The sequence below is a fragment of the Ambystoma mexicanum genome, chromosome 3q (genome assembly GCF_040938575.1).
Source record: "Ambystoma mexicanum isolate Mex_15411 chromosome 3q, UKY_AmexF1_1, whole genome shotgun sequence".
In the NCBI taxonomy this organism is placed as follows: Eukaryota; Metazoa; Chordata; class Amphibia; order Caudata; family Ambystomatidae; genus Ambystoma; species Ambystoma mexicanum.
Window position 1 is genome coordinate 697,072,947 of NC_090926.1, and position 20,479 is coordinate 697,093,425.

A 20,479-nucleotide genomic window follows, 5' to 3' on the forward strand; every position below is an offset into this window, starting at 1 on the left:
GGACTAGATTGCTGTGAAAATGCGTGCCCTTGTGGCGTGGTCCTCCTCCTTGCGATCGACTGCCGTCCCTTATTGTACTTAAGCGTTTTGTGGCAGAGGTGGGCACGATTTCATCTCCCCAGTCTGGTTGAAACTCGGATCCCTATACATCTGGGGACAGTGGGTTTGCTGTGTGCTGCGGTGTTTGAGGTGCTAGTGTGAGCGTGCCACCCATTATAGCCCCTACTGGACAAGGGTTGAGTGCCGGGTGTAGGCCATGAAAGTCATCAATGCCACCAGTTTGTGTATGGACTAGGGCTCATTTACCGCTGTTGCTACAGACTGTCTGTGGCCCGGCCGCTCAAGCACTCTCTTTGTTGAGAGCTGTGATTTGGTTCTCACCTTTGCAGTAGTGGGTACATTGGTGAGGCTTGCAGCTCCCGCTTCTCCAAGTGCAGAACCTGTCATTCTGATGCAGCCGGCCAGAGGACTAATGAAGCCATATACCATCGCTGTTGCCGCCAAGCTGGAAGGTCTTCTCATGCAGTCCTGTGGTGCTTTGGGCAGCAGGTGTGGGTCACCGCCAGGTGCACTCTGAGTATGTTGGCATAGCTGTACATCTGCACAGATGAGGAGCTGCCGTGGAGTCCAATGGCTCATTAGGGTTTGAGGACCATTAGCCTATATACTGGGGCCTGGACACTGGTGTGCCCCAATGCTTAGAGGATTGGGGCTACCTGGAGTCTCCTGGTAGCACACACGTGTTCCCTGTTTTCTTTTCTTCTTTTCTGATGAGCAGAGCCCATATCTTTGGCCAGCAAATACACATTTGGAGTGACACAGCCTTTAGTTTATGAAGACACATGCTTCGTTATAACATGCATACCCTGAGCCTAAGCTTTGGTTCTGTGGTGTGTGAATCATCAAGGGATATTTTATTGTCCTCTGCATGGCAGAACAAAGAAACTCGGCCTACTGGTGAGCCGAAACCCTAAATGACCACTTAAGCAACCCCAATAAGGTTCCTTTGACAGAGTAGCAGGACCTCCCAAAGGCTTGAAGGACTATTTCAATAGAAAGGGTTAAAGTTCCTGCCTACTCTTAGCTCACCCAGACTTTCTCTCAGTGTGGGCGCAGGGCTTCTTTTCCATGGTGATGTGTTTAATTAGTCTTCACTGTGCACTCGGTGCAGCCAATCACTGTGCACTCAGTGCAGCCAAAGTACACTCAGAAAGGAAGGATATTTGTTTTTCCCAGTTAACACGCCTGAGTGAAAAATGCCCACTTTTGTCACAAAACATATTAATATAATAAGACCAGTTCTTGGTGCTGTTTTTGATGTGAGTCTTTTAGGAAAAGTCAAAATGGTCACAAAATATTATTTAAAGTTACTTTCAAATGTGTGCTATACCGCGATATACTGTTATTTGACAAGACGATTATCATTTCATCCAAACATCCATACCGTAACACCCCTAATGTGCACTACTCAAAAAGCCAGATCTATGTATAGTGCAGTAAACTACAGTGTTTGCTCCAAAGACACTAAACATATTTATAATGTATAATGTGTGCACCACAGGCTGAGGTATCCCTTAACTTGCTCATTGCTCTATCACTTATGAGCCCTTTTTCTCTCCTAATGTAAAAGTGAAATAGATGATTTGCTACACTGTTTGGTGGGCAAGAGGGTTTGATTGGTACATTTTCTTTCACTGTATAAGAAACTGTGCAAGACAATTGCTTTACTCTCCCCAACCCAGCACCCAGGACGTTGGGCTTTGAACTTACCCCATGTGCTACCCAGTTTGTGAATGAGACAGTGGGAAGTCAAACTGATCTTGGACAAGGGGATCCTTGTCTAGACATGGAGCTTCCACCTGTCACACCAACACTGGCCTTTAGTTATTCTCCCCAATCACCCACCATGCAGGACATTTGGATGCTGCATGTTGCTCCCACTTGCACCTGCTGAAGACTGATGATAGCTACCCCAGTGGTTAAACCCGCTAGAAGTTATGCACAATAACCTTCTCCAAACCTGTGCAAAACAAACACTGATCTTTTCATATATTCATGTAGTTGTGTGTCTTAGTCTTGAAAGTACAGTTTCAAAACACATACAATTGTTTAGGTCGACTTTACTCTGCATTCTAGTACATGTAGACTTCCACTCAAAATGGTGAAAATAAAGCTATAATCACTCGTTTTGCTTAAAATAAGGTTTACTATATTTGTCAGATTGGTTTATGTTGTGATTTGAGTACTTTTTAGACATCTTAGGAAATAGCGGTATATAGGCTCGGTAAACACCTTAAGACGCATTTATATCAGCTAAAGATGAGAATATATGTGGTCAGGTGTCTGAGTAAGAATGGGATCAAATCTATTCTTACAGTTTGCGATCCTAGACAAATAATTCAATTCCAAAATGGAGATGCTGGTTATACGTTTCCTGTTATGAGTGCAGGGAGGCAGGACATTGGGTATGGGTTTATGTTGTGGAGGGCAGGGTGGAGGATGTCAGGTATTGTGTTTTTGTTGTAGAACTTGAGGAGGCAGGATGACAGGTATGGGTTTTGTGTATAGGGTGGTAGACTCTAAGGTATACATTGTTTGCTTGTTTGGCTCACAGTTTGGCTCTTAGATCCAAGCCATATCCTATTGTTCACCTCTGGCTCAGCTCTGCCCATGAATTCCGTGGCTCGCCCACTTCTAGTTGGCACAGCACTAAAGTCTAGTAAACCACGGGTAAGGTTGAATTGAATTGAAATTGTATTTCTATCATACTCGTGCACAAGTGTTTCAGAGCGTAACAAGGCAAGGGAGGAGAACAGGAGAGAACAAAACAGCGATCTTACTAGTCCCAGTGACATTAAGAATGTGCAATTGCATGGGAGAGGGGGATGGGAAAAGTGCATGGAAGGAGGAGAAGTGGAAAGTGCAGAGCAAAGGAGAAACAGATAAATAATAATAAATACATAAATAAATAATAAAGGCAACGAACAGTGGTAGTGCAGCCAGCAAGTGGCAAGTGCTGGGCTTACAGCAGCAGACAGGGTAGGTCTGATAAGTGCAGGAAGAAAAAAGGGGGGCGTATGAGTACAGATTCAGACCCCAGCTCAAGGGTTGGCCCGGAGGCAGTGCAGGAGAGTGGCAGGGTGTGCAGGTACCTGGGCCCGGAGGCCAGAGGGTGGCCAGGTGCATGGTGCCAAGAGAGAGAACAGATCAGCAAGGGAGAGGGGGAGCGAAGGCAAAAGCAAAGAGGAAGGTCTTGAGTTGCTTCTGGAAACGGAGACTGTTCTCCTCAAGTTTTAGAGTGACAGGGAGGCTGTTCCAGAGGGAGGCCTCAGCCGAAGACAGAGATCTACCCCGAGCTTGTTTCTTTGAAAAACAACAGACCCTGGGGTAGTTAGAGGTAGAGGAGCGAAGAGCTTTTGCAGAGGGATAGCTGAAGGTATTTTGGACCCATGACCCAGAAAGCCTTGTGGACAATGCAGAGGGTTCTGAATTTAATCCTTGCATCCACTGGGAGCCTATGGAGATATTTCAGAGCTGGAGAGATACAATCCCAGGGCTTGAGGCCAAGGACAAGTCTCACAGTCCTGTTCTGGATTAGTTGCAGAGGGCAGAGAGTAGAGGCAGGTAGATTTAGAAAGAGGCTGTTAAAATAGTCCACCTTAGAGAGAACCATTTTAATAACATAAATTGAAAACAGACTCAGTTCTATGGGCTGCCAATTTTGGTGTAATTAAATGATTTGACCAGTATCACACACTTTGCTTAAGTGGATAATCCGGGAAGTGAGCTCAGTCTGCAATTTAGACACTTCATCACATATCTTCCCAGCACTCGCTCTACTTTGTACAAACATCTATATTTTTGACTAAATATTTCATTCCATGTTTTACCTGATCATTTTCCTGGCACGGCTCGTGTTTTACCTTTAGAGCCAGGCCAGGCCACCTGCCTCTGCCCTACCCATGAAGTCCATGGCTCTCCCAGCTCTATGTATGTCTACTTGTGTGTTTGCGTTTTCTGTGTGTTTGTGCACGTGTTTATTTCTGCACCCACCTATGTGCGTCTGTGTGTGGATGTGTGTCTGCCTGTATGTGTGCCTGAAATCAGGGGTGTTGCTAAGTCTGGAAAAGATCCGGGGCTACACTAATGTCAGGACTGTCAGGACTGGGGGCTAGCTAGCATTTTGGTTGCAGCCCTTGAGCTTTTATCCGGGGCTACAACCAAAAGACCCGGGGCTATAGCCCCCTCAGCCCCCCACTCTCCAGCAACTCCTCTATGATATGATATGATATGGCATTTGTAACGCGCCTATACACAAGTGACTGAAATTCCTTTGTGTATGCCTCTGCGACTGCATGTCTGTGAAAGAAAGGTGTGTGCCCTTAAATAATAGGCGGGACAATTAAGGATACGCAACGTGCAATAAAATCATAGGAAGTGACATCATGTATTTCCTTCTATTCATTCCTCTCCTTTCACCTTATTGCTCTCTCAGACATGTCTTGCATTGTATGCCTTCCTATCTTGCATTTTGCATGTTGAATCACTTCTATGCATTTCTCGCATCCATTGTACATTGGCTTTCCTTTGTATTATTTCCTCTGTCTCATCATACATTTCCTTTCAATCCACATTCACCACACACAATACATGTGATTCCCCTTCTATGTATTCCTCCTGCACATTTTAATTGTCCTTCACTTTTGTTCTTTCCTCTGCACATCATCTACTTTAATTCCACTAATTTCCACTTTACTCCTTGTTTTATTCCTTTATACGTGTTTTTCTTGTAATGGCATTGCATCCTTTCTATTGATTTACACACTGCAATCATGCATTATCTTTCCCTTTGGTCTATCCCCCGTCCTATTAATTCCTTCCACTGCACTCTTTTCTCTGTTCCAGTATATATTTGTTTGACTCCTACACCCCACTGCATGTTGGGCTTAATATTAGTGTAGAGTGTCTAAATGTTAAGTAGAGGGATTGCAGGACACATCTGGAAGGATCTCATTACATCTGGAAGAGTGACAGTGTTGGTGTGTAGGGAGAGACAGCCATTTAGAAAGAGAGAATCCAGAGACATTCCTCCTACTTGGAGACTTGCGCTGCTAGGGAAGACCTAGAAGTGGAGGAGAGGAAGTCAGTCCTGTCCTGTTGGTCGTATGAAAAATAGGCATGTGGAATATTTGTGGAATACTTGCTGTGTTGTCTACGCTGCTGTGTGGCTGAATGGAACTGTGCATTTCTTGATCTGAGAAATGGGAGCCTGCTGCTTTAAGCCTTTGGATTACACTTTAGAAAACTGAATGAAGCTCAGCATGGGTGTCAAACATGTGATGGATGCTAAGGGTAAAGGGAGTGCCAGCTCTCTGCTTCCTAGAGAATGCTGATACAGTTGCCCATGAGCTGGCTGGGATGAAACAGGATTAGCACCCTATGACGAGAGGGCAGCAAATGAGTGTGGGGACATCACGTGATCGCGGGAGCGTGTTCTCGCGAGATCTCGATACACGGGATCTCGCGAGCCCACGCTCCGCGGGAAAACGTTCCCGCTTCAGAGTTGGCGCCCTGCCAGCTATAGCGGTCGTACAGGAGCGCTGCTCCTGATTACAGGAAAAGGAGAATCAACTCCAGAACCATCACCACAGCTCATAGGGCATAACACCACAGCCACTGGAGGCTTCATGGGGGCCCTATGAGTTTACGGCGTGCCACCGGTGAGCACAACCCTTCCACAGTGAAGTAACTGGGGAAGCACAGGACTTGGTCAGTTTAACAGTGAGTAAGCGCCCTGCGCCACCAGTCCGCCTTAAGACATTCTCCCTTGTTCTCAGTCAATAAAGACTGTCAGAAACCCTACTGCGTCCTGTCATCCATTCAGGCCACAACATAACTGGCGACGAGGATACCTGAAGTCCCACGGACCCACCATGCAAGGCGCCACCCCACCCCCTGCGTTTCTCCCCCTGCCAGGGACACCGGCGATTCCGTGGATGCAATGGGAACCCCTTTTTTCCACCTACTTGGAAGCGGTGGGCGGCACGCGATATGCCCCCATCAGGAAGAGGGCGATGCTGTTGAATGCGCTAGGGGTTGAAGGTCAGCGTATCTTTGCAGGCCTTAAAGAAATACCGGCGGCCGACGAAGACGCCGATGACGACGACGTGTACAAAGAAGCCACGCGTCGCATCATGAAGAGGTTCACTAATAAGGAGAATATTGTACTGCATAGGTTGAGATTCTACACTCGCAAACAGGAAGGGAGCGAAACCGTGGATGACTACATCACCAGGATGAGGGAACTCGCTTCTCTGTGCGCCTTCGGAGAAAATGCAGAACAGGTCATCTGCGACATGCTCGTCGTCCACACCAACTCTAGGAAAGTGCAGGACAAATTCATCCAGGAGAAGGAGGTCACCCTCGATAAAGCCATCCAGATTGCCAGGGCGGAGGAAGAAACCTCCAGCAGACGCAAGGAGGCGGGAAGTCACCTGCCTGTGCCCGAAATGGCGGCGCTACAATGGAGAGGTCGCAGAGACAAGCAATCCCGCGACGGCCCCAAGGACAAAAGTCCCAGGAAAAAGGAGGCACCGAAATGCTACAGATGCGCCAGTCTCAAGCACATGGCGAACGACCGCGACTGTCCCGCCAGGAATAAAGAATGCTCCAAGTGCGGACGCATTGGCCACGTGGCTCCAGCATGCATGTGGCGGGAGAAAACCGTGTCCCGTGTCGACGGTGACTGCACCTCCACCGATGAGGATGAACTGCTGGACAGACCCATGGTTGTCATGGTCAATGCCCCCCATGCCAGGAGAGAAAAGCCCCACTGCACCATTAAAGTGGACGGAATGGAAACGCGTGTCATGGCTGATTCGGGATCCGACCTCACCATTCTGCCCATCGACACGTACAAGGAGATGATGGGACAAGAAAGAGTGGAGATTAGATCCACCAGGCAAAAACCCACCGTGTTTGGAGGGGCAACGGTCGACCTGTTGGGCTACATCAAGGCCCGCATCGATTTCAAGGGGAGGTCTACCACCACCAAGGTGTATTTTTCCCCCAAAGGTCCAGCCGTGCTGGGGTGGGATGACCAACACAAACTCAGCATGAAACTAGATCCCAGCACTCCGGAACAGGTGCTCATGATCTCGTCAGGAGCAGCGCAAAACTATAAGGAGATCTTTCCAAATCTGTTCTCCGAGAGACCGGGAAAAGTGAGAAACTTCGTACACAAAATTCGACTGAAACCCAACGCCACCCCAGTCAAGCACAAAGTAAGGGCGGTACCTGCCACCGCAAGACCAGCTTTGGACGCTCACCTGAGGAAGATGGTCGAGGAAGGAACCATTGAAACCGTGGAATCCTCGCAATGGCTGAGTCCGGTGGTACTAGTTAAGAAGAAGTCCAGCAACGACCTCAGGATCTGCATCGACCTGAGAAGCCTGAACTTGGAGGTGATCACGGATAGCTTCCCGCTCCCCAGCATCAATGAGATCGTCCTCATGATGAAAGAGGCGGCCATTTTCTCGAAGCTGGACATGCGTGATGCCTATCACCAGATTCCCCTACACAAGTCCTCCCGCCCCCTGACGGCGTTCATCACTCCTTTCGGCACCTTCCAATACACCCGCATGCCTTTCGGGTTATCGTCCGCAGCATCCGCATTCCAGAGGATGATGAACTCCCTATTGAAAGGCCTCACCAATGTCTCATTCTTCCAAGACGACATTCAGGTATACGCCAAGGACAGCGAGACCCATGACAAGGCGCTCAAGTCAGTCCTAAGCAGACTTCAGGAGGAAGGCATTCACCTACGCCATGAAAAGTGTGTCTTCGGGGTGAACAAAGTAGAGTATCTTGGGTACTGCATCTCGAGTGATGGGGTGAGCCCCAAAAGGAACCTCATGGAGGCCATTACTGAGGCGCCGGCGCCGATGTCTAAAGAGGAACTGCGCTCATTCTTAGGCCTAGCTGAGTACTATGCCAAATTCGTCCCCAGGTTCTCTGAGACCACGTCTCCCATGAGGGAGCTTCTGAAGAAGGGGGCAGCGTACTCGTGGGGCCCAGAACAAGATGAGGCTTTCGGCGAAATCAAGAATAGGATTCTACACGCGCCGTGCCTTAAACCATACAACCCTGAATGGGACACCTACATCACCACTGACGCCAGCGCATACGGCCTAGGGGCCACCTTGACCCAGAAAAAGGGCGACACAGAGAACATTGTGGCGTTTGCATCCAAGGCATTATCCTCATCCGAGAAGAATTACTCTACGGTAGAGAAAGAGATGTTGGCATGCGCTTGGGCCGTCGACTACTTCAGATCATACGTATGGGGGACAAGATTCAAGTTGATCACCGATCACAAGCCGCTAATCCACATGCTGAGCCCGGGCGGCACCAAGACGGCCACCCCCAGACTGGCCAGGATCGCCGCGAAGCTCCAAGAGTATACCTACGAGATACAACACATTGCGGGCTGGAAAAACGCACAAGCGGACTGCATGTCCAGGCTCCTCAACCAAAGCGCCCCCGGCACCACATTCCTGGAAGACGAATGTGTCGTTGCGTCCATCGGCGACCTGAGGAACGTCGAGTACATGGAAATGAGCGAGCGCCACTGGCAAGAAGAGTTCGAGCAGGACGTCGCTCTAAGGCACGTAAGCACCTGGGTTCGAAATGGATGGCCCAACGAGAGAGCGATCCCTGAAGGCCTTCGTCCCTACTGGAAGGTGAATGAGGAAATTACCGCCATGAACGGTCTCATTCTCAGAGGTGATCAAATCATCCCACCCAGCGGAATCCGTAAAGTCATACTGTGCAGAGCACACTCGGGCCACTTAGGGTGCAACATGACCAGAAGAAGGATACGCGACGCATACTGGTGGCCAGGTATGGACCAGGACGTTCGGCAGATGGTCGATAGGTGCCACGAATGCTCCAACAGCGACAAGCGCCTAGCCGTGAGGCAAGCCCCCATGCTGCCCACCGAAGTCCCCAAAGGGGTGTGGCGAAAACTGGGGCTGGATTTCATAGGGCCGCTGGACAACATGCCCCCTGAGCACAGATACGGGATAGTCTTGGTCGACTACTTTTCCAAATGGGTGGAAGCTGACTTCACCCCGGACATCACTACGGGAACAGTCATTGAAACTCTCACCGCCATATTTCAGCGGGAGGGCCTGCCCGAAGAACTCGTCACGGACAACGGAGTCCAACTAGTATCCAGGGAAATGGAAAAGTTTCTCAAGCTTAACAACATCAAACAGCGGAAAGCAAGTCTATACCACCCACAGGCAAATGGCCTGGTCGAGCGGGCCAACCGCTTCATCAAAGGGGCGCTGCAACTGGCCCACGCCTCGGGCCTAGACCCATACAAGACGGTCAAAGAAGCCGTAGCGGCTCACCGTCTCACCCCCAACGCCGTCACAAGTGTTTCTCCGTTCCATCTGCTGAGGGGGAGAAGGGCGGCATCCTCACTGGTACCACCATGGCTTCAGCAAGTGAGGGCCGACGAAGACGTCGACATGGCTGACGTAACGTGCCGTATGCAGCGCAACAAAGAAGCAATGAAAGCACAGGGGGACTTGCGCCGAGCCGCTCGACACACACAAGTCAACAAAGGGGATCTGGTGAAGATACGACTTCCCCACAAGGACACCATCACAGGTTCCAGATACAGCAGTCCCATAGAAGTCATGGAGAGAGGGACAAACCACATCCGCACCAGCGATGGCAGGAGATGGAATCTAGAGAGGGTAGCCATGTACCGCAGGAAAGATGATACTGTACACTCCCCTGGAGACACTGGAGGAGATCAGGTCTGCCAAGAGCCATACGAGAACCATCATCTCCCGAGTGGAGACATCATAGAGCCGCAACATCGCAACGACTTCGCAAGCTCCCTTTTCCCAACCACACCCAGGGGATCACAGCAAGGAGCTGGACAAAGAGATCCCGATTCACCAGCACCCTCCCAAGGACACTTCATCGATCCCGCTACATACCCGGATCCTGGCAGGCCCCAGAGAGAGAGAAGGAAGCCCGGGAAATATGCGGACTTCATCATGGAGTGACCTCCCATTCCTTTTTCCCAGCAGAGGAGGTGTGTGGGGACATCACGTGATCGCGGGAGCGTGTTCTCGTGAGATCTCGATACACGGGATCTCGCGAGCCCACGCTCCGCGGGAAAACGTTCCCGCTTCAGAGTTGGCGCCCTGCCAGCTAGAGCGGTCATACAGGAGCGCTGCTCCTGATTACAGGAAAAGGAGAATCAACTCCAGAACCATCACCACAGCTCATAGGGCATAACACCACAGCCACTGGAGGCTTCATGGGGGCCCTATGAGTTTACGGCGTGCCACCGGTGAGCACAACCCTTCCACAGTGAAGTAACTGGGGAAGCACAGGACTTGGTCAGTTTAACAGTGAGTAAGCGCCCTGCGCCACCAGTCCGCCTTAAGACATTCTCCCTTGTTCTCAGTCAATAAAGACTGTCAGAAACCCTACTGCGTCCTGTCATCCATTCAGGCCACAACAATGAGCTATTCCAAATATGGGCATTATTGGCTGGTGCCCTGATTGCGTTCGGAGCCTACCGTTGGCAGTGCCGCTCCTCCTGCACTGCCGTCAGAGCCTGCTCACCCCCCACCCCCCTGTTCATCCCTTCATCACCCCCATCTCATCCGTGCTCTTGATCGGCCTCTTTTGACCTACACCTATCCTGTGCTTCTGCAGCCGGATGTGATGTGTGGCGTACGGCTTGTCTGCTGGCCTGACGCCCCCTCGTCTGCACAGGCGCGTCCTTCACGGAGCCACACAGCAATGGCAATCTTACGCGATGCAGTTTTTTTTTTTTTTGTATTATTATTTCAATTCCCTCATAAATTAAGCACCCGCGACTGGTTCTAATTGCAAAAATGCCCTTCCCGGCAGGCTGTACGGAAGACCATTACCTCTGGACGGCGGGCTGCTGGGAGTCGGCCCAGCTCTCCTCGGACGGCATTTTCGCCATATTGTTCTCATCAGAATGAGTGATAGCTGGAAAGGATGGATCCTTGCGTGGTGGGTGGACTAGCAATAGGGCTGGGAACGTTTGTGAGCCACAGCGAGAGAAGGAGAGGGATGGGAGATTAAAGGACACTCAAGTGTTTTCGTTTTTTTGTCTTAAGTTTCACTGTGAGAAATGATAGGCGGACAGCGCTAGAGATAATACTATCTGAGAGGAATCCTAGCTTTGGGAAACACTACACTCTACAATCCCATCAAGCAGGGACCATATCTTCATAAGAACCCAGGCCCCATTGTCTGGTGGTAGGGAGAGTTTTACGCTTCTCTTGTTAGTTTCCAAGGTGTAAGTAACAATGATCCCATGTATAGCACTTAGAAATGGCGAACTTTGGGTTTCAGTGACCTACCTTGGCCCACATGCTTATACAGCGCCTTGGTATAAAGCGCTATATAAATAAATAAATAAATAAATAAATAAATAAATAAATAAATAACTCCCTCTCACTTAACTTCTATCAATTCAATTTCTTATCTCCCATAGCAGTTTATATCCCTTTCTGCGCCTTCTCTGCCATTAATGTATTCAATTAGACAGTTTCCTTCACTTCTATTGCCTTTCCTCCCTCCTCCGCTGTCTGCAATCACTCATCTTTATCTTCTTTGAGCTATATGACTTCACCTTCTCTGCAGTGTATCCTCTCCACCTGCCATCACCCTTAATCAGAGAAGTGAAAGACTTTTTTGTAATGCTGTCTATAACATTGATATTTATACCCACCGTAATTAAAGCAGACAAACTCATGATTAGAGGACGATATGCCCTGTATGAAATTAAAAGAGGGCATTGTCTATTGCAAGTTTCTTCCACTTCGGGGTGGTATTATGATGCATTTTCGTTAGTTCGTTCTAAGGTGTCAGCTGCACTCCAGTCTTTAATGCTTGGCATGGACAAAAGAAGCCTTACCATAGCATAATTAAAAGTGAAGGAGATGACGTGGCTGGGTTACTGAGCATGCGCAATTGAAAAGGGATTGGGTTTGCACATGTTCGGAAACACATGATTGGCCTCGATATGTACGAGGTCTCTTTTTGCACCTGGTTGATAAAGATGGGTTTGTGGACAAATAGTCCAGTGTGTGTTTCCAGGCTGTTAGCTTCTTCGGGGTCCTTTGGGGAGACTGACCACCTTAGCCCATTGTTTTTAAGATTGAATCTCAGGTCTCATCTTCAATGATTACTGATAAAAGCTTTTCATCCGACTTGCTTTTTTAAAGAAATTCTCAACTGTAAGTGTGAACCTTTGTTTTGAAATTAAGTATTATTGCGGTGAACTTCAGGCAATAGCAGGGCCATCTGTGTACCCTCCAACCAAAACAAGCATTTGCAGTGCCAATAGTTTTGGCGTTTACTGCTGTTCTTTGAATTTTGCATTTAGGCACCAGGGTACAAGGAGGAGAGTCAAAGTTTTAAAGGAGGATGCGATAAGGGGTGCAGGTGTGCAATTGAATGCAAAGGGGAATAGAGCAAAGGAGGAAACCATTGATAGAGAGTGATATAGAGAGTGCCGTCGATGAGCAGGAGGAAATATGAGCGAGAAAGGATGATAATGAGAGGGTGATGGTTAAAGCAAGAGTGCGAGAGGACACAACCAGGGTGAGTAGTTAAGATAGTCTACAAGGAGAGTAACAGGCACCCAGCCTAGCCCTTCTCCAACTCCCATGTGTTCCAGAGCCCACAAGGGTTCTGGAACACCTATTAGAACATAAACAAAGTACAGCATAAAAAGCATAGAACACAACATATCCCCCCCTTATAATTAACAACCCAATAACACTTAGTCACTAATAAAATCTTTAAATCTGACAGGAACTTTCCTGATCCTCCCCACAACTTGTCTACTTACACTCGATTCACCGCTTCACACACAACTCTCCTCATACACACTCCTGACAACCGTTGGTGCCCTAACATCATCCCCTCAAACCAACACAACCTCATTTTCCTGCCCTCACTCTACACACAACTGCGCACTGCTTAACACCAATTTTCCTTTTGACCAAACTTCTCCACCCTCAACAACAACCACGCACCCTCTTACAGCTGTAATCCTTTTAGGATGCCGGAATTTGATTTCTAAACACTTGAGACCATACCTGGGTTTTTTAATAAGTACCACATCTCCAACTGCCCATTCTTGCTCCTTAACTTTAGAAACATCATCAAACACATTATCGTGCTGGCATTGGGCCTCTTCTATCAATTTCATTATCTTTTTGCGATCCACATTTACACTGAGAGCTAAACCCACCCAGCCTGGACATAACTTAGTGCCTGGCTGGTGCCCCTTCAATGACACAAATGGTGAAACCCTGGTAACCTATTGAGGTGTGATAAAATAACTCCACACTTTCCCCCTGAGCACATCCACCCATAACAATCCTGATCTCATGGCCAATTGAATGCCACCCTTCAAGAACCTATTCGCTCGCTCCACCTACCCATTCGCCCGAGGATGTTGCAGTGCAGTACAAGTGTGCACCATCCCAAAACGCAACAAAAAATGTCCTCATGTTTTCAGAAGAAAATTGTACGCCATTCTCTGTTACAATTTCCGAAGGGAAACTGTGATGCTGGAAATGCATTGGAGGGACAGGGCCTCCCTGGCCTTGTCCTGTAGTCCTTTTTCATTTGTGTTCTGTATTATTTTCTGCCCAGGAGTCCATGTGGGACTCCTGGCAGTGCAGCACTTCCTGGTTTTGGTTTGGTGTACAGACCCATGGGATACCCTTATGGCACCCATGGATGGGGGTACAACCCTGTGCCCCTAGTGTATGTTTTTTGGCACCTGTGTGTGGCCCACAGAGTAGGGTATGGGCTGCTGGCAGCTCCATGCTGAATTTCACAGGTGCTCTGAGTATCCTCCATTTTGGGATACCCAGGCCCTGCCATTGGACTCAGTTGATTCCTGATAGGAAACAAGATGGATCCTGTGACCTCTTGCTTTCTATTGCCTGTTAACTTGTTTTCCCAAAGTTCTGGGAAGCCCTGACTCTGTCCCTTCCCCCTGACTGGCTGTTGGGTGGAAGTTCCATATATGGTGTTGTTGTGAAGGCCAGGCCAGACTGGCTGGAGCCTTCCCAGTGACTATATGTTGTGGGTACACCCTGTGGGTGGGACCTGGGTGAATGGAGTGTGTGACCAAAATACACTTCTTGTTGTGGCTGTCTGTTTTCTAGCATGAGGGGCAAAGACTGAGACAGCCGTGCCCGAAACTAGCATGAATGCAGTGTGTAGTGTTGAATGGCTGGGTACTTGTCCCAATCCACATTCCTTGTTGTGAGTGTCTTAGAGGGAGGAGTGTGGCCTGAATGCACTGTATGCCTGATTGGCTGACTGACTGCATGAATGCCCTTCTGTATGATTGGCTGCTGAGTGTGAGCCAGCAGTGTGGATGAGAGACAGAATACTATATCTGGGGACCTCTCACCACTGGAAATTGATCAGAAGCTGTGTCTACACTTGAAGAGTAACTGGAACTGCTGATCCTCGACGCCCAGCTGGAAGAAGAAGAACTGCTGCCGCATTTGATTCGACCCGATGTGAAAGCTGTCGAGTTTGTCGAGGACTGATCCGAGAGAGGACCTGGTAAGACACCCTCTTGCCATGCTCCGAGGTACCATCGAACACCGCTAACCTTCGCCAAAGCTCCCTGGAAGTCAGACCCTCGAAAGGCTGATCACCCGAGATGGGACCGCCAAGGAGAACGAAGTGAAGCACCCGGACATCACCATTGTCGAAGTCCATTACCGTCGCCGTAACCTCTGGAGGCCCGTCGAAGCTGTGTTGCCCCAGAAGAGGGGACCGCTTGACGCGGTGCCGCTGACGACCGGAGCCGCCCGCTCCTTTGCCTAAGAATATTTGAATCGAAGGATTCCCTTGTCCGGACCGACGACCACTTACTCCCGCCGGAGGAAGTCGAGGACGCCGCGCCGAGGAGAATCCGCCGGTGGGTTTCCTGCCATCCAGAGACGACAAAGGCTTCGACGACTCGACGCCCTTGTAGAGCTACAGTTCTTCAGAAATTCTTTGTGGTCCTGAATATCAATCGCGAGGTGCCCCGCACACCTCATCCTTACAGGACGTTGCCCCCGAGCACCGCCTGGATTGACGCCGTGGCCTTGGCACCCTCGAACTTCTCATCGACGCCCTCGACTCCAAGTTCATCTTCTTCGACGCCTGTCGACGATCCGTGGCTCCTGCTTTAAAGGGAGTCACTCAAGAAGGGTCCATCGATGCTTCTTCGAAGAACTCTGTTCCACCAGGTGCATTGGGGGGGTAGAAACATTATAGGAGAGAATAAGACTATTGAGCAATATATGGACTGGGCTTGTGCTATATATCTTTATTTTACAGGTGGCCCAGGTGGGGGGATCTCCACACAGAACTGTGTCTAGGTAGCTCGGCCAGTATTCTGCCAATTGTGTCAACTGTCTTGCTTTCCTTCCTATCTCTATTGCTGGTTTCCTTGTTATTGATCTGTGTGACATTCTAACAGTATAGTTGATGCACTTTAATAAGATCTGATAATATTGGTGGTACCACTTTAGAATTGTATATATTTACCATTGTTGATTTCTGAGTACAAAGTGCGTTATTGTGATAGTGTACATACCTTTGAATATTAATTATACAAAGACTGTGTTTTCAGTAATACAGTGTGTGGACATTTCTTTGTGGGGGCTTGGGGACTACACTGTACTGAAGAACCAGCCTGCAGCACCTCCTGAGAAGCTAGGCCTTGATTGCTCGACCACGTACCAATAATAGAGAATCTTGGCTGGGGTCCTCTGTGCCTCTCCTCTACCATATAGAGAGCAGAAGTACAGACACCCCCCTCCAGTCTTTACAGAAACCTTCACTAAAAACACATCATCAAAAACGCCAGCAATTCCACTGTGGTAGCCTCTCTCAACCACTTCCACTCTATCCACGAGTGGTAATCAATCAACTCCACAATGAACTTAAAACCATCACCCAATCCTTGAATGGGACCCATCAAATCTATGCTACTTTCTACCAGGGCTCACCTGGTACATGCACCGGTAATAGTGGCATCTCTCTTACCACCTTATTCTTGTTGCACACCACACATACTACACATTCCCTAACTTTCCTGTCCACCCCACTGTCCATGGCTGACCACCAATAACTCTGCCTCAACAACCTCTCAGTCCCACTCATTCCACAGTTCCGTTGATGGGCAATATCAATTAGCTTCTCTCTGACTCCTTCAAGAGGAACCACCTTACACAATTTCCTTTCAATTTCTTTTTTACCAGGCCAGCCTATCACTGTCCATTCCTTCACTTTACTAAGTACATCATCCTCCTTCTCTGCCACCATCCACTCTCGTTTCTCCACCACTCCAAGTTCGTTGCTGGCAATACTCATTTTATCTTCTTGCAACATTTTTCCAGTCTCCTCATGCTCCTCCACAGGAAGCCAAGACAGAAAGTCTGCAACCACATTTTCTCTAACAGGTACATAACACATGTGAAAATGTTACCCTTGCAGCCCTAACATTCTACTCGATATCCTGGGTGACCTTTTGCCCAGCCTTCACCAGTCATCATTTGTACCAAGGGCCTATGGTCAGTTTCAATCGTGAACCTCTGACCCCACAAGAAAAACTTAAAATGCAAAACCACCCTAAATACAGCCAAAGCCTCTCTCTCTACAGTAGTAGTTATTTTCTGCACCCCTCAATGGTCTGGATGCAAACGCAATTACATGCTCCTCTTTCCCACTGTCCACTTGTGAATGAGATCCTCCCAAACCTAATAAACTGGCATCCACCGTCAGTACCATTTTCCTGCCAGTCACAAATCCTACCAATGAGGGAGCACCAGCAATTCCCTCCTTAATTTTTTAAAACGCATACTGACATTCATCCGACCACAAAAAACCCAACTCCCTTCTTCAGCAAATCTCTCAAAGGGGTTGAAATGGCAGCAAAGGTGTTAACAAATTTGTGGTAGAACTCGGCCATCCCCATAAATGACCTTAGCTGATCCTTGTCCTATAGGGTTGGAGCTTTACCAATGCTTTCTACATGACTAAGCTTGGGGGCAATCCCTTGGGATGATATTTTGTGCCCTAAATAGTCTACCTTACACACACCTATTCTGCATTTGCTCTGCTGCACCGTTAAACCAGCCTCTTTCAACTTCTCCAAAACACACCGAAAAAATGTTGTCATGTTGCACCATACACTCAGCAAACACCAGAATATCATCCTGAAATACAATCATATTGGAAACTCCTTCTAGTACTTTCTCCATCACTCATTGAAACACTTTTGCAGGTGATGCGACACCCCTTCCGAGATGATCGGTAGGGGTGTCTTTCCACCAGAATATTCTTGTCAAGTTCTCTTAGGTCGATTCAAAGCCGCATCTTTCCATTGCTTTTTGCCACTAAAACCACCGGAGATAGCCATTCTGTGTCTTGTGTCCACTCAATGACTCGACATTGTAACAAACTATTTAACTCTTTTTGTAGCTGCTGTTTCATGTTATGTGGGACTGGTTTTACTTTGTGTACCACAGGACAAGAGTTAGATCTCATTTTAATGCAATGTTCAAAATCTCTTAATTTCCCCAGTCTTTCCGAAAACACCTCTAGAAACTCTGCAGCCCATTTGTCATTCACTTCAGTTATTGAAAATGGCGTTGAAGCATTTACTTGAATTCGAACTCCCAGACTTCTTTGTTCCTCCCATCCTAGTAAGGATGCACCTTTCTTTGCCACTAGTATGTTTGCCACACATTCTCTGCCTTTGTACCTTACTAGTCCTCGAAATTTCCCTAGAAGATCGATCTCCTTCTCCCCATACCCACACGGTTGCATGTGGGATGGCGACAGATCTTGCACATCTCTTAGCAGGGTATGTTTGAAAGTGTCTTCTTACACAATTGTCCATGGAGAAGCTGAATCCACCTTCATTGACAATTTAAGCCCATCGATCTGGAACTCATCCACAGGACCGTTCGCCCCCTCAGATATCGCAGAAATCTCAAAAATATGTTGCGGTTTGCTTTCAACACTTGGAACAGATGAGGGAGTATCCTGTTCGTTATGACCTTGCTTCCGCTCCACCACACTGATGGTTGACTCCTTGCACATGCGCCCAAAATGTCTTCTCCATCTGCACCTAATGCATTCGGCATTCTTTGCAGGACAGAACACACTGTTCACAGTATGTCTGGGATTTCCACATCTAAAACACTTGTGCCCCAAACAATTCTTCTTCGGCACAGGTGGTTTCCTTTGGCTCACAGCACAAACCTCTTGCCCCCCATAGTTCTCTATCTTCATTTCCTTTATATACCGAGTTGTCTGTTCAATGCCTATAGTGAGTTCCACTGCCTGTTCCAATGTCATGTCCTTCGCTAATAGTTTGTCCTGCACCCTGGGGTTGTTGGTGCACCATACCAACTGATCCCTAATCAGAGAGTTTGTTAAAGCACCAAATTCGCAAGTGTGACTCAATCTCCTTAACACAGCCAAATACCCTTCCACAAGCTCTGAAGGTTCTTGGCTCCTCTGGAAAAATGTATGCCTTTTAAACGTAACATTCTTTTGTAGTTCAAAATGCTCTTCAATTCTCTTTATAGCTACATAGAACTCATCCATATCCCCTGCTCCTGCATCCAACAGTTCAGGAAGGCCATCAAAAACACTGTGCCCCTCTGGGCCTAAATTATGGGGTAAAAGAGCCTGTTTTCTAGAAGGGCTAAATCTGTCTCCGCTCATGGCCACCAGGTACGTTTCAAACATTTTCCACCACCTTTCCCACCTAATTGGTGGGGTTCAAGGTTCTGCCAAGTATGGAGGTGGTGGAGGGAAAGCCACTGCCATGACCAGACTATGGTTTTGCTTATCTTGTTTTAGCTTTAACTTGAGTTGGTTTCTCCTTTAATAAAACCCCTTGGCAATGGAGACCTTACTTGGACAGAAGTGACTAAGATGTTTTCTTTAATGAATAGCTTCCTTTACGCTCTGCGCCGTCAAAGCTTTTATTGTTTATTGTCTCCTACCAACTGCTTTTCTCCCTTCTGATGGATGGCCGAGACATGCTGCGTAACCAAGCAACACGTCACAATGATTAATAGATGTTGGGTGTCCTGACCACGTTTGAGCTATCATGCTGCAACATTTGGTGCTGTGGGCTTAGAAAATCCAAGATGGCCAAAAAGCCCACATGTGCGCCAGAATCCAGGAGAACCACGCAGTTTGCGCGTACACCAAAATGGCTGCCTAACTTGCCACCCACCAGTGCGAGCATGATGGGCCAGGGTGCCATGAGTGGAATGGGTGCCAAAGGTAAAACAGCAGCGCCTGTTAGCTCAAAAACGCTTTAAAATTACCTTTGGTTTCTCTGAATGCCAGTACAAAATGCCTATTTTCAAACATTGCAACACATCCAAAAATCTCACTGAACACCAGCGGACATCTGGCAGAATGAAGGATGTGTGCATACAAAATCTGGGAAGATGAAGAGCCCAAAACAATGTTCATAACAAAACTGGCTGAGCTATGCATGTCAGCAGCCTAACTGAAACTGGATTAAAACCACCAAAATCGAAATGTTTAAATTAACTGAGTGACCTACTTTTGAGTGTCACATAGTTTGTAACTGTTAAAATGTCATAGTTTTGAACTTAGAATCAGCATTCTAGCTGCATATGTAAAAATTGTATTGACTTAAACTGGGGAACAAAAAGTGACATTTTAGCTGAAACCTGGCTTAATGAAACTGAATTCTGCCTGACATCTACCCCCACAGGAGTTAAAACCTGCTCAGCCACTCTTCCCCTTGCCAAAAGGACTTGTCACCTCTCTGATTAGATTAGGGGTGGAGCAGCTGGGGACTACAGGGAGGTGAACAAAGGCCTGTCCTGGACTCAGGCAAATGTTATATTGGGGGCGTCGTAAAACTGGCTTCCTCTTGGGAGAAGTGGGAGGAGAAGTGCCTCTGGGAGCCACCCGAGCTGGAGGCGGGGACAGGTAGAAGCTTCCCCCATGTGCTTTGGAACCTAAACCACACCCATCTGGGCCAGAGCATAATTTTAAAAAGATAGATAACTCATAATGCGGACTTGTCAGAATTATATAAGTAATATCATTATTTTTGTGATTTTTCTGTGAACATTTTGAGATGCGTTAGGACCCTGTGGTGTATTCTGGGGGGTTGCTAGCGGAAAATAGGGTCTCACTCCAAATGTCTGCATGTTAAAAATCTGACACTTCATCAATTCATGTCCATACTCCTTGCGCATATGTGTGTAAATTTGGGTAAATGTCCGATATTGCAAAACCAGTTAAAAAGCGCAAAATGTTGTCATTTTTGAATGCAAGCCCCCAGGAAGATCAGAGGCGGACAAGCATGGACCATAAG